The 13,821-nt window shown below is 47.7% G+C and overlaps 1 long non-coding RNA gene across 1 annotated transcript; it reads right to left on the bottom strand.

Moving 5' to 3' along the window:
- Nucleotides 1-5,609: 5,609 nt before the first annotated feature.
- LOC123147027 (uncharacterized) lies at nucleotides 5,610-8,023 on the bottom strand. Its single transcript, XR_006473036.1, has 3 exons — nucleotides 7,970-8,023; nucleotides 7,614-7,733; nucleotides 5,610-6,499 (listed from the first exon to the last, which is right to left on the bottom strand). It is a non-coding gene; the product is annotated as an uncharacterized lncRNA (long non-coding RNA).
- Between the last annotated feature and the right edge of the window lie 5,798 nt (nucleotides 8,024-13,821).

A 13,821-nucleotide genomic window follows, 5' to 3' on the forward strand; every position in this document is an offset into this window, starting at 1 on the left:
TTTTCTTTTAAAGGAAAAGAAGGTTCTCTCGCACACAAGTTTGCCGGGGGGAAGGAGAAGATTGTGGTATGGAACGTCGTTCAAGCAAAGACTTTCCTTACCGGGAAGCAAATAACAGAAAAGCTAAGTTACCAAAGTTTGAGCAATCACTTTTTTTTAGATTTTTGAGTTATCTTCCTCGAACGACTCTGCTTTGTATGAAAAACCTGTGCGCGGAGGAACCAACTCGTGGCTAGTTGCGCCCTTACTTTGTTTCGAGTCCGCTCAACAGCTTAAGCGTGCTGCATCTAGTCACGACAAGGTTTCTTGTCGGAAGCAGCGCCGCCAGCAGGCTGCTGAAGTTCCGCACTCAGCGCTCGCAGCTCGGGCGCCTGCGCCGACAAGTTCCCTAGAAGCATAGGGTGAAAACATACAAAGGGAGGAATCTAGTAGAGGAAATAAAATTGCAATTAATAGACAGAAATAAAGTTATATTACAAAGATAACTTGTCGCAGCTCTAATAGACTGTTTTCATGACATGACTATCAGCGACTAGGGAAAAGAAGAAATGGGCGGCCTAATCTACGCGCCCGCCCTCGACTCGCTTGATCTCGCTCACCTTGTCCACAATGGGTGCGACAAGGGCCTTGAGTGCGTCCAGATCGGCGTCAGGCGGCAAGGATCGGAGGACGTTGGTGAAGTTGAGGCCTAGATTGCGGAAGGCTACCTTCATCAGCACCTTCTGGAGAACCCCGGCGCAGATTTTGCGCCACTCGTCGGCCAGCTGCTTCGGGATCCTCTCCCGGAGCCGCTGGAGTGCCGTCGCCACGCCCTTGAAGAATAGACTGAGCTTGGCGCTGGGTTGAAGGCTCTCGTCGGAAGGATACCCAAAATCCTCCATCCCCAGCTGCGCCAGCTCCTCGTTGATGACGGCGGCAGTGTTCACCAGACCCTCGGTCCAGTGCTCCACTGTGTCTCTGAAGGAGTTCTGGGTGACTGCAATGCTCTCCAGCAGCGCTGCGTCAGCCTTGACCTTCTCCGCCAAGGTCTTCTCCTGCTCTTTGGCGGGCTCCAGCGTCTGCGTCAGCGTGGCCAGCTTCAGCTCCAGATCTGCTTTGGAATCCCTGGCGGCGCTGAGCTCCTTGCCCCTCTCAGCGAGAAGGCCTTGCAGCTCACCATGGGCAGCAGCATCCTTCTCGCGCTCACGCTTGAGCGCGGCAATCTCCTCGCCACTCTTCCTAATTTCGGCCTCCAGCCGCGCCACCTTCTCCTCTAGTTCCCTCTTGGCGGCCTCTGCAGTTGCCGCGGCATCCTTTGCCTCCTTGACCGCCCCGCCAAGTGCTCGCTCGCCCTCGGCGAGCTCTTCCTCATAGCTGTCGAGGTGGGCCTTCCGCTGCACTAGCCCGCCTTCCCGCGCGGACTGCTTCTCGGCAGCAAGCCTTTGTTCCTCCTCAGCCTCGGCCTTCTCGAGAAGAAAGGCCATGCGCTCCTCGTCTACTCGCTCCCGCTCCTGCGCCAGGGACCGGAGAGCTTCTTGATTTTGGCTTCGGAGCTCCTCCGCGCGCTTCTCCATGTCAACTCCCGCCTTCGCGACAAGCGCTTCCCGGGAAGCCAGCTTGGCTTGCTGGGTGCGGTAGAGTGACAGCAGCTTCCGCAGCAGCTGCTCCTCCTCAGGCTCGCCACTGCTGCTGCCGGGTGCGTCAACCAATGACAGCCCAGCAGAGGCGAGCACCTCCCCGTCGAAAGTCTCCCCCTCAACTGGCGCCCTGGAGCTCGACGCCCAGGGTAGCTTGATGAAGATGTTGTCACCGGCCTGCAAGTAGGCGCCGAGCTGGGGCTCCTCGGAGCCCGGCTCCGCGAAAGCGGCAGAGGGTTCGGCGGTCGGTGCAGCGCCCGGCGCTCCTGCGGCCTCAGGGTTGTTAGTGCGATCGCCTGATCCCTCGCCGGCTTCCGCAGCAGCAACCCTGGCGGCCTCCTCGCCGGCGGTCTCATCAGCACCGGCACCTTCCTCGCCGGCGCCCTCTGTCTCCATTGGCTCAGCCGAAGGTGGGTCTGAAGAACGAAGAAGGGAGGAAAATCAATAAAAAATCCAAGAAAGGAAAAACAGAAGAAGCAGAACCCAAGGGAAAGTTTTAGGGCAAGTGGATTACCTGCGCCAAGATCTTCAGTTGCGGCCTCGGTCGCCGTAGGATCAGCAGTGTCGTCCCTTGCCGGAGAGTCCCCCCTTGCCGGAGAGCGCTCCCTTGCCGGGGACTCCTCCCTTGGCAGCGCGGTCGAAGCAGGTGGCACTTCGGGACCGGCCTCCGGGCGCTCCTGATGAGGCTGCTCTGCTCCTGCACAAGTCAATAAGCAAGATATCAACAAAGGAAAAAGCACTCAAGCGCTCCCGACAGCAGAAGGCTAAACTATGAACTTACGCTGGGGGCTGCGCTGGGGGCTGCTCCGAGGGGTGATTGCCGGGTCCGTCAAGGTGGTCTCGGACCCACCTCCTGCCGACGCGATGGGGTCATCCTCGATGACAATCACCGTGGCCTTGGCCCTCTTCGCCGCTCTTTGGGCCAGTGTTCTGAAAAGAAAGAAGTCCAGATTGGAGCAAGTCAGATACAAGATATAAACAGCAAGATTGAAGGATTATAAGAGCACCAAAGAAACTCACTCTTCTTCCTCCTCATCGGAGCTGAGCGCGGAAATATCGAAGTCCGGCCCTCCTGCGGTGCGGCGAGGTGGAGGAGTAGGATCCCTTGCCCGCTTGGCGGGGGCGGCGGCGGTGGCCCGGGAAGGTCCTGCTCCAGTTGCCGCTGTTGCGTGAGGCGCTCACGCAGCAACATTACTTGCCACGGTAGAGCGCGTCGCGTGGCTCGGTGGCTGTGGAGCCGGCTGCCGCCCTGCTGCGTCCCCGGCCCTGCGAAGGCGCCTCCTTGGCGGGGCCGGGGGCTCCGCCTGCGGCAAGCTCTCTGAAGGTTCAGCCTCCTCCTCGCCGGCCTCGCTCGACTCGGCTTCAGAACCGGCAGGCTCCTCCTCGCCCATGAACTCCGCGCGTTCGGCAAGGTTTGCCGCCTCTGCAGCCTCCGCCTCCTCCACAGTGAACCCAAACACACCCGCAGCAGCTGCTACCGCAGCCTCTTCCGCCCTGGTAGCGATAAGCTGCAGCTCCTCGTCGGTGGTGTCACGAGTGAGGCTCTTCTGCTCATCAGCGCGGACCGGCAACTCCTCCAAGGTGTCGAAGAACGCTCGCACAACGTCGTCCGTAGGCTCTTGCCAAGTGGGGACGATGCCGTGTGAATCGCACAACGGCATCATGGCGCGGATCCGGTCAAGTGAAGAGTTATTGCACAAAGGAACTACGCCCCTCGGCAGTGTGAATGGGTGCTGGGGGTCGCGTTTGAATAACTCCAAGAGCATTGCATCCAATTCCAAGACAGTGAAGTTGTAGTTCAGGCCCGGCCGCAGCCTCATGATGTCCGCCGAATTCTTGAATTCCCAGGCGGGCCTCCTCCTCTCTTGCAGGGGGGCAATGCGGCGGCGAAGGAAATCTGCCCCGACAGCACCTAAGGTGAGCCCGGCAAGCCTGAGGCGAAGAATCCTAGTGATAGCGATCTTCAGCCTGTCGTCTTCCGGGGCCATGTTGCTCCAGTCATTGCCGCGCACTATTGGAGTTTGGCGCACGGCGGTGAAGGGCTGCGGATCCTCCTCGACAATCCAACACCACTCCGCTCTCCACTCCTCCCACTTGCTGCGAAGCTCACCCTCTAAGTACGCCTCTTTCTTGCCGACTCTCGAGACCCAGGCAATCCCTCCGGCAAGCTGCTCTCCTCTCTCTACCCGAGGTATGAAGAAGTGGCGGAAAAGGGCTACACTAGGATGGACTCCGACAAAGTTTTCGCACAAGTGTGCGAAAACTGCCATGGTCAAGACAGCATTGGGGGTGAAGTCAAGGAGGCGGAAGCCATACGTCTTCATAATGTCACAAAAGAATTCCGAGAAGGGCGGGCAGAGCCCACAGTAGAAGAATAGCGGGAAGAACGTGTACCCATTTGGAGCCGACTCCGAGGCAGCAGCCGGGAGTACCCTCGTGCGCGGATGCGCACGCGTCTCCGTCGCCCAAAAGAGGTAGAAGTACTCCCTCAGCTCCTGCACTCCGAGCTGGGGGGTGAAGATCGCCCGCTCCTTCCGCAGCGCCGCGAGCCGCTGCGCCTCGGCCGACTTCACGCCCTTTCCCTTGTCGCCTTTCGGGGCCATGGCGGAGGTAGTGGAGAAGGTCGACGGCGTGGTGATACTGGTGGCAATGGGGGGGGCGGAGCGCTGCTCTCTCGGCTTCGAGAAGAAGAGGGGAGCGGCGGAGTTTGGAAGAAGGAGTAGCAGCAAGCAGCGAGGGGGAACGAACTGCCCCTGTTTCCTCTACTTATAAAGAGGGACGGGGCGGACGTTTCGGCCTTCCGCTTAAACAACCACTCACGATCTCTCCCACGATGCCGCAATCAACGCGTGTCGTTACGGGAGAGTGCGGTGGATACGGAACAAGATTTGGCGTGGCCCAGCCCGCATGTGCCCGTGCCCTGTCTTGGGCCTGGCCCAACAGCGCTCGGCACCGTGTCTGGCCCAGGCCCGGGGGCTCCTATCGGTGTACTAGATTAGGGGTACCCTAGTACCCCGAACTTGTGCACGGGCAGTTGCAGCACCCCGCGGCAAAGGCTTGCCGGGTGATCGCCAAGATCCCCCCAAGGTTCCCTTGGAGCCATCCAAGAACAAAGTATTTAAGCTAAGGAGACAAGACCCCGGCAAGAGGAGCTTGCCGGGAAGGCCAACCAAGACGCTCAAATGAACTTGCCGCGACGCGCCACGCGCTCCGGCAAGGAAACAAGGCCCCGGCAAGAGGATCTTACCAGGAAGACAAACCAAGGTACCTCGAAGCCCGGTGAGCGACAAGCTTCCGGACCCGACAAGATAACAACAGCGGCAAAGCACTTGCCGCGGCAGGCGGCCACTCTGCGTCCATGCTCCAGCGCATCCACCAACGTGTCGTTCTGGGGGCCTCTCCGGACGTGCGTGGCGGGAGGCTGTGCAGCCAGCGGTGCGCAGTGGCATGCGAAGCTGACAAGATCGCCATCGTGGCGAACGGTGGCGCCCTTAACGGTCCTTTTCTGCACTGTTCGGGCGACACAGACGGGCATTTAATGCCCTTGTCCCCTGCCGTCAGGGTTAGGTAGGGTACACTGTGCAAGCAACTGTATCAACTACCTCGCTTTTTACGTTTTTACCCTCCTCTGCGTTGCCACCTGTCGGTGACCCCTTTAGCGTATAAAAAGGAGGCCCATGCGCAACGTAGAGGGGGTTCGGCTCATAGGTTCGAAGCCTCAGACGGTTTGCTTTGATCCATCCATAGCCCAGAGAACATCATGCTCTCGCTTTAGAGAGCAAAAACACCAGATAATACAATCAGACAAGCAGCAGTAGGAGTGTTATCTCTCCGGAGAGCTCCGAAGCTGGGTAAAACTGCTCGTGTGCCTCGCCTCGATCTGCTCTTCGCGCGATCTCCGCCCCCCTCCGAACCGAAAGGGGCCCGGTCCGCCGGCCCCATAGGTGCTCGAGGATCAGTTTCCCCCGACATGTTCTTTGTATCTAGTTGTATTACAATGGAATAAATATTGTCGTTGTGTGATGGCAAAACACCTCGGATTTATAGATTGTGAAAATATGGATGTGCTACTTTATGAAGGTTATATAAGGGTATATGTGTTATATATGATGGTAGGAAACATGGTTATGAAAGCACATGTTTTTGAATGTATTAGTGACCTATAAGTTTCTAAAAGGTATAAATAAGTTCAAGTGCCATGTTGTTGCATATCTCTTCCTTGCATACCCTACCAAAAGAAGAAATTTGTCTTCCTTTTTGCCACGGAAGCAGCGTAGAATTATAAAGTGTCTGTTTCTATACATATTTAAAACTGATATTGTCGTATATTCTCATTATACGACGTGAGCACCACAGATTATTCAGATTCGAAGTTGTTGTCTTTACCAACAAACAATTTCTTTTTTGATCAATATTGATGTGATTTTTTTACATTTTATCCATACTAATATCTATCACATTGACAATCAAGTGTTTATACGAGATCTCTGTGGCTCATGATACATCCATATTCTATTTTATTATTGCAGAAATGTATATGTATTTAAAGGTGGTTTAATAGATTTTTCTTTGCCATAAGGAAATAAAAAAGACACGCAGAGACGTATTATATATGCAAATACTTATTAGCAATCTGCAACTCCAAAGTACCATGTGAATCCTTGTAATTCAGGAATCACATGCATACCAGCCAAAGTAGTATATTTTAAATGCATAATACTAATCAATGGTCAAGATGATTCAACACATGCATCATGAGTTCATGACACCACTACCTTGCACATGGCGACATAGGATGCAGCTGAATCGATCTGGTTCACTCCTCCTAAGATCAAACACTTATAGTTCTACTTTGTGAAAATCCTAACACCAAGTCCATATACCTACATAAAATAAGTACTTTATAATCTAAAAACAGAAACAAAAGATGATGAGGAAAGAATAGCGTTATTTGGAAGGATATAAATTATGTTCCCATTTTTATGTCGAACTACTAAGGTAGCAACAAATGAATAAGTTTCCACCGCTTTGCTCGTAGGAATACAACATGAAAATATAAAATAAATAGATAAAGGTGTGAATTATTAGATTAACAAAAGTGACTGGAGCAAGCGGCCCAGATAGAAGAGAGAAAGAAGATCCTTCTACAGTGAGCGACCTGCCGAAAGTATACTGTATGTTGAATGTTTGTGCTCATCAAAACAAAGCTTGATAAATAAAGATAAAATATTGCAAAATATATGCAGAGGAATATTAGAAGTAGTCAGTTAAACATTAATGAATTACTTCTAGTTTTTTGGTACTAACAGGGCTCTAAAAAATAGAATATATTATATGGAGAAAGAAGCATGTACAACAATTAAAAGACACTCGTGAAAGGCATTCAGGATCATATACATCTTCCAGTACAGGACAACATGGAGTCAATGTGATAATAGCGAACAGTGCAATAGTAAGTATAGATTAGGAGCATCATAGTGTGTCTCCTAGTAAATGAAGAGAAATGCAGAAACACACATGAGCATCATGTATCTGCGCCTCCTTGTGGTCTGTAGCCATTTCCTTCATTTCTTCCACCATACGCTCGAAACCCTATTCAACATTCAACCGCTGCTTCCAGACAACCATGTGCACTTGCAACACTGACCTCTATTCCATGTTCCAAAACATGCTCTACTCTCCACAATACATGTACATATGCTGTCGATAAGTTCCTAGCGCTACCTGATATATTATTTTCCATGACATTGCATTGTTACTTGTTGTTGTTGTTGTTGTTGTTGTTGTTGTTGTTGTTGTTGTTGTTGTTCTCGAGCTTTGCATTGTTACTTGTCGTTGTTGTTGTTGTTCTCGAGCTTAGTATTTGAAGTTTTCAGTACATGTCTCTTGATAACTCCATTCCCTTCATGTATGTTTATAACAATTATGGAGATAGAAAATAAGTCGCAGGTAAACTGTCAGCGAACATGGTGTAACTCATTGAAAAAATCACTGTACCTCCAGAGGACCAACCAAAGACTATCCATATTGCCATTACTGATTAATAATGCATCCCAAAGTGTGGCAATTTTTGCCTTGATTATTCATTCCTTGCTTCTCATACTCTCACGTAATGTTCTGCATAAAGCCATTGCAGTTTTCAATATGCTGAAATATCAGAGAGATAACTTGGCATACATTTGTTCCTATAAATATTTTACAAAAAATTTATCCTATGCAACCTGATTGTGAGATACAGTTTGTAGGATAAACTCGTGCAGTGCATTTGACGGGGTGTCTATTTTGTTCAAACGTGAAACTGTTGCCCACGACAACATACATCTGTGTCCACACAAGAGGCTTGAGCGGGGTACCTTTGATGTCGCTGGCATTTCCAAGTCAAATTCTGGAGAAGTTGTTGCCGTAAGAGTTCCTAGACAGAGACATTCAGATTCGGAGAAGTTATCGGTTCATTGCAAACAGAGCAGAAAAAGTGCGCTATTATTCATGTTATCCCATTCGCATCTCACCTTACTTATTTTTCTCCATCTACCTACGTCAAGTTCAAGATAGGTCCAACATTACCATGTAGTTATGGATGCAAAACAATCATATTGGTTACTATCCACATAGATTAGTTATAAGAATGCTAGTATTGAACCTTTGACATGAGAAGAATAAATCTCTGGTCTCTGCGTTTCCTAAAGAGCTAACAATTTTCTTCAAGATTTAAGCACATATGTGGGAATAGGAAGAACAGTCAGGGCTCCATGACAGTTCGCACCACATGAATCCCCATCAACGGAACTGATCTGAGCATATTAGAAAAAAAATGAATCTTGAATTTGTTTGCTGGAACATCATCATGTACTCCTATATGCAAAAGAATCATACTGGTTAGTATACACATAGGTCAACCATAAGAATCAAAGAATGCTGCTAGGATTGAACCTTCCACATGAGAAGAAGAAATAATCTGAGTTTGCTACGGTACCTGAAGAGCAGATAAATTATGCAAGATTTTGGCACATAACATGTGAATAGGAAGAACATCCAGTGCTCCATGCATAATCACATCACATGCATCACCTTTCAAGGAATTGATCTGAGCATGCATATTGCATAAAAAACTATTTGAATCTTCCCTTTGGTTGGTCGACCTGACCACGTGCATCTGTCAGCATCTATGAATACACGAATCGTCACCACTTGAATTGTAGATAGAAGAAGCAGAATCGCACCCCACTAATAGATGTTGATGGATCTTCTGCTTCCTGCATGATCGCACCCTACGAAGAGATGATCTGTTATGAGAGAGATTAGGGATTGGGTAGGTGATAGAGATGAAGGGGTGAACATACAAAATACATCAGGAATCAGACAGAATTGATCTGATCTGATCATCTTTATTGCAAAAAAAGAACTATTTGAATCTTGCCTTTGGTTGGTCGATCTTAGCACATGCATCTGTCAATAACTGAATCATCACCACTGGAATCTCAGACAGAAGAAGAAGAACCACAACCCAGGAAGCGATGTAGATGGATCTTACACTTGCACGATCGCACCCTAGGAAGAGATGATCTGATATAAGAGAGATTAGGGTGAACGGGTGAAGATATAGAATAGATTAGGAATAGAAAGTAGGTGGTAGAGATGAAGAGGTGAATATACCGAATAGATTAGGAATCAGACTTGCAAAAATTGCCTCATTCGTTGTTCATGAGGAAGAAGATGTGGATTCGGCATAAGCTGGGAAGGGAAGGGTTTCGAAAGGAAGGTTCTGCAAGGTTTTTTTACCTTCCTTTTTGTGCCTGTATACATAACTAACACGGAGATCGGATGGACAATCTAACTTTTTCTCTAGGATTAACGTAGATTTTTCCCTATTGAGCAAACTTTCAAGCGAGATCTACATCGTATTAAGTCAGGGAGGAAGAGATGTGGAGTAGCTAGATCAATTGAGATAGGAGTTTTTTTTGAAGGAAGATTGAGATCGATGGTTGTTAGATTGTACTATTTGTTTTGGTTTCTTGTTTTTTCCTCCTATTTCCCCAATTGTACGTGGAAGCATGGCTTTCTAAGGAATTTTTTCTTCTGTTTTTTTTCATGGTTGACTTCTATCAACAACCGTGTAAGCATTATGGGGCCTTCTAATAAGAAAAAAAACAATCCAACATTGAGGGCTACATGGGTTAATCTAGACCGTAATAACTCGGTCCCACCAGATTAACGGCTCATAATTACTAATTAATGTGGTAATTTCTAGGAAGTCAAGAATTAGTATAGGTATAGATATGCTAAGTATCCGAGACTAGTAAAAAACTTTCTTATGAGTGTGCTGAATACTAAGAGAAGTTTGATGATTGATGATTGTTTTGAGATATGGAGGTAGTGATATTAAAGTTGTGCTAGTTGAGTAGTTGTGAAATTGAGAAATACTTGTGTTGAAGTTTGCAAGTCCCTTAGCATGCACGTATGGCAAACGTTATGTAACAAATTTGAAACATGAGGTGTTCTTTGATTGTCTTCCTTATGAGTGGCGGTCGGGGACGAGCGATGGTCTTTTCCTACCAATCTATCCCCCTAGGAGCATGCGTGTAGTGCTTGGTTTTTGATGACTTGTAGATTTTTGCAATAAGTATATGAGTTCTTTATGACTAATGTTGAGTACATGGATTATATGCACTCTTACCCTTCCATCATTGCTAGCCTCTTTGGTACCGTGCATTGCCCTTTCTCACATTGAGAGTTGGTGCACACTTCGCCGGTGCATCCAAACCCCGTGATATGATATGCTCTTTCACACATAAACCTCCTTATATCTTCCTCAAAACAGCCACCATATCTACCTATTATGGCATTTCCATAGCCATTCCGAGATATATTGCCATGCAACTTTCCACCGTTCCGTTTATCATGACACGTTCATCATTGTCATATTGCTTTGCATAATCATGTAGTTGACATCGTATTTGTGGCAAAACCACCGTTCATAATTTTTCATACATGTCACTCTTGATTCATTGCTATCCCTGTATACCACCGGAGGCATTCATATAGAGTCATACTTTGTTCTAGTATCGAGTTGTAATCATTAAGTTGTAAATAAATAGAAGTGTGATGATCATCATTCATAGAGTATTGTCCCAAAAAAAGAGAAAGGCCAAATAAAAAAAGAAAGGCCCAAAAAAAGAAAATAAAAGGGACAATGCTACTATCTTTTTTTCCACACTTGTGCTTCAAAGTAGCACCATGATTTTCATGATAGAGAGTCTCTTGTTTTGTCACTTTCATATACTAGTGGGAATTTTTCATTATAGAACTTGGCTAGTATATTCCAACAATGGGCTTCCTAAAATGCCCAAGGTCTTCGTGAGCAAGCAAGTTGGATGCACACCCACTTAGTTTCTTTTGGTGAGCTTTCATGCATTTATAGCTCTAGTGCATCTGTTGCATGGCAATCCCTACTCCTTGCATTAACATCAATCGATGGGCATCCCCATAGTCCGTTGATTAGTCGCGTTGATGTGAGACTTTCTCCTTTTTTGTCTTCTCCACATAACCCCCATCATTATATTCTATTCCACCCATAGTGATATATCCATGGCTCGCGCTCATGTATTGCGTGAAGGTTGAAAAAAGTTTGAGATTACTAAAGTATGAAACAATTGCTTGGCTTGTCATCGGTGTTGTGCATGATGAGAGCATTCTTGTGTGACGAAAATGGAGCATGACTAAACTATATGATTTTGTAGGGATGAACTTTCTTTGGCCATGTTATTTTGAGAAGACATAATTGCTCAGTTAGTATGCGTGAAGTATTATTGCTTTTATGTCAATATTAAACTTTTATCTTGAATATTTCCGATCTTAATATTCATACCACAATTAGGAGGGTTACATTAAAAAAATTATACCAAGTAGCATTCCGCATAAAAAATTATGTTTTTATCATTTACCTACTCGAGGACGAGCAGGAATTAAGCTTGGGGATGCTTGATACGTCTCCAACGTATCTATAATTTTTTATTGCTTCATGCTATATTATATTCTATTTTGGATGATTAATGGGCTTTGTTATACACTTTTATATTATTTTTGGGACTAACCTATTAATCGGAGGCCCAGCCCAGAATTGCTGTTTTTTGCCTATTTCAGTGACAGTAGGGGTAGCAAGGCACATATTGTATTGTTGCCATCGAGGATAACAAGATGGGGTTTATATCATATTGCATGAGTTTATCCCTCTACATCATGTCATCTTACTAAAAGTGTTACTCTGTTCCTTTGAACTTAATACTCTAGATGCATGCTGGATAGCGGTCGATGTGTGGAGTAATAGTAGTAGATGTAGGCAAGAGTCGGTCTACTTGTCTCGGACGTGATGCCTATATACATGATCATACCTAGATATTCTCATAACTATGCTCAATTATGTCAATTGCTCAACAGTAATTTGTTTACACACCATAATACTTATGCTCTCGAGAGAAGCCACTAGTGAAACCTATGGGCCCCGGGTCTATTTTCCATCATATTAATCTCCCGTTAATAAGCTATTTCTGGTGCCGTTTTTATTTCGCTTTATTTACTTTCCATCTTTATCATAAAAATACCAAAAATATTATCTTATCATATCTATCAGATCTCATTTTCATAAGTGACCATGAAGGGATTGACAACCCCTTTATTGTGTTGGTTGTGAGGATTTTATTTGTTTGTGTAGGTGCGAGGGACTCGTGCGTGGCCTCCTACTGGATTGATACCTTGGTTCTCAAAACTAAGGGAAATACTTACGTTGCGTTATTGCATCACCCTTTCCTCTTCAAGGGAAAACCAACACAGTGCTCAAGAGGTAGCACCCAGGAATAGCTTGCATAGAGCAAAATAACCCGCAATATGCAGGCTGGAGGCGGGAGTGAGACTATGCAGTTGGAGGCCATAATACTCCAGCAGACCTCGGAGGTAGGGATGGATCTGTCAGGACCCCGATTCCAAGTCACATCGATCTAGCCGGTAACACCTCATATCACTTTGCGGCCTCACGCACGGTATTCCCACAGGTGTCGCCTTACCATGGCCCGGGACCGTTTGCGCCTTTTGGCTCACGTATATGATAGTGTCGCTAGCATACATATGACAGAGAACCCGGGCCGACATGACTAGTCGTGAACCCAAAGTGGCACTAACTTACGAGGGCAGGCATACATGAATCAACATCGAGCATGTCGGTCAGCAGCGTGTGAATCCGGGCTGTAGCACTGGGCTAACAGGACTTCGGTGAACCGGGCTGTAGCAGGCTAGGCAGGACTCCGGATGTCACCGCGTGACATTTCCCCGAAGGTACAGACATAGGAACGAAGTGAATCACATGCCGACCAGTCAAGTGTTCCAGAGCAGTAGTGCTGGGCTAGCAGGACTCCGGTGAACCGAGCTGTAGCGGACTACAATGACTCATGGAAGCACAAGACTACATTTCCCCATAAGAGAGGTGTAACACCCCGGATGTAATTTACCCAATATGTACTCCAACTCTTGCCGTTTCCGACGCTAAGTTATTTTATTTTCTTGGGTTCGGGTTTTGTCTCCGTGTGTTGTTGTCGTTGTCATGCATCTCATATCATGTCATCATGTGCATTGCATTTGCATACATGTTCATCTCATGCATTCGAGCATTTTCCCCGTTGTCCGTTTTGCATTCTGGCGCTTCGTTCTCCTCCGGTGGTCATTTCTACATTTCTTTCATGTGTGGGGATTAAACATTTTCGGATTGGACCGAGACTTGCCAAGCGGCCTTGGTTTACTACCGGTAGACTGCCTGTCAAGTTCCGTACCATTTGGACTTCGTTTGATGCTCCAACGGTTAACCGAGGGACCGAAAAGGACTCGTATGTGTTGTAGCCCAACACCCCTCCATTTTGTCCCAAAACCCACCAAAACCCTCTCCATCTTCTAGAGCGTTCGATCACGATCGCGTGGCCGAAAACCGCACCTCATTTGGACACTCCTAGCTCCTTCTACCTCTATATAAAGAACACCCCGAAAATCTCCTTATCCTTCCTCCCAAAAACCTAGCTCCTCGTCCACCGCGCCGCGCCGGACAAAATCCGCGCCGACGGACATTGTCCACCCAATCCGCGGCCGCCTCTCCCGTCGCGCCACGTGGCACGCCCCGCCGCCGCCGCTCCGGCCCGGGAGGCCCGAGTCGGGCCCCCGCGAGCCC

Source organism: Triticum aestivum, chromosome 1A, assembly GCF_018294505.1.
Source record: "Triticum aestivum cultivar Chinese Spring chromosome 1A, IWGSC CS RefSeq v2.1, whole genome shotgun sequence".
Classification (NCBI taxonomy): Eukaryota; Viridiplantae; Streptophyta; class Magnoliopsida; order Poales; family Poaceae; genus Triticum; species Triticum aestivum.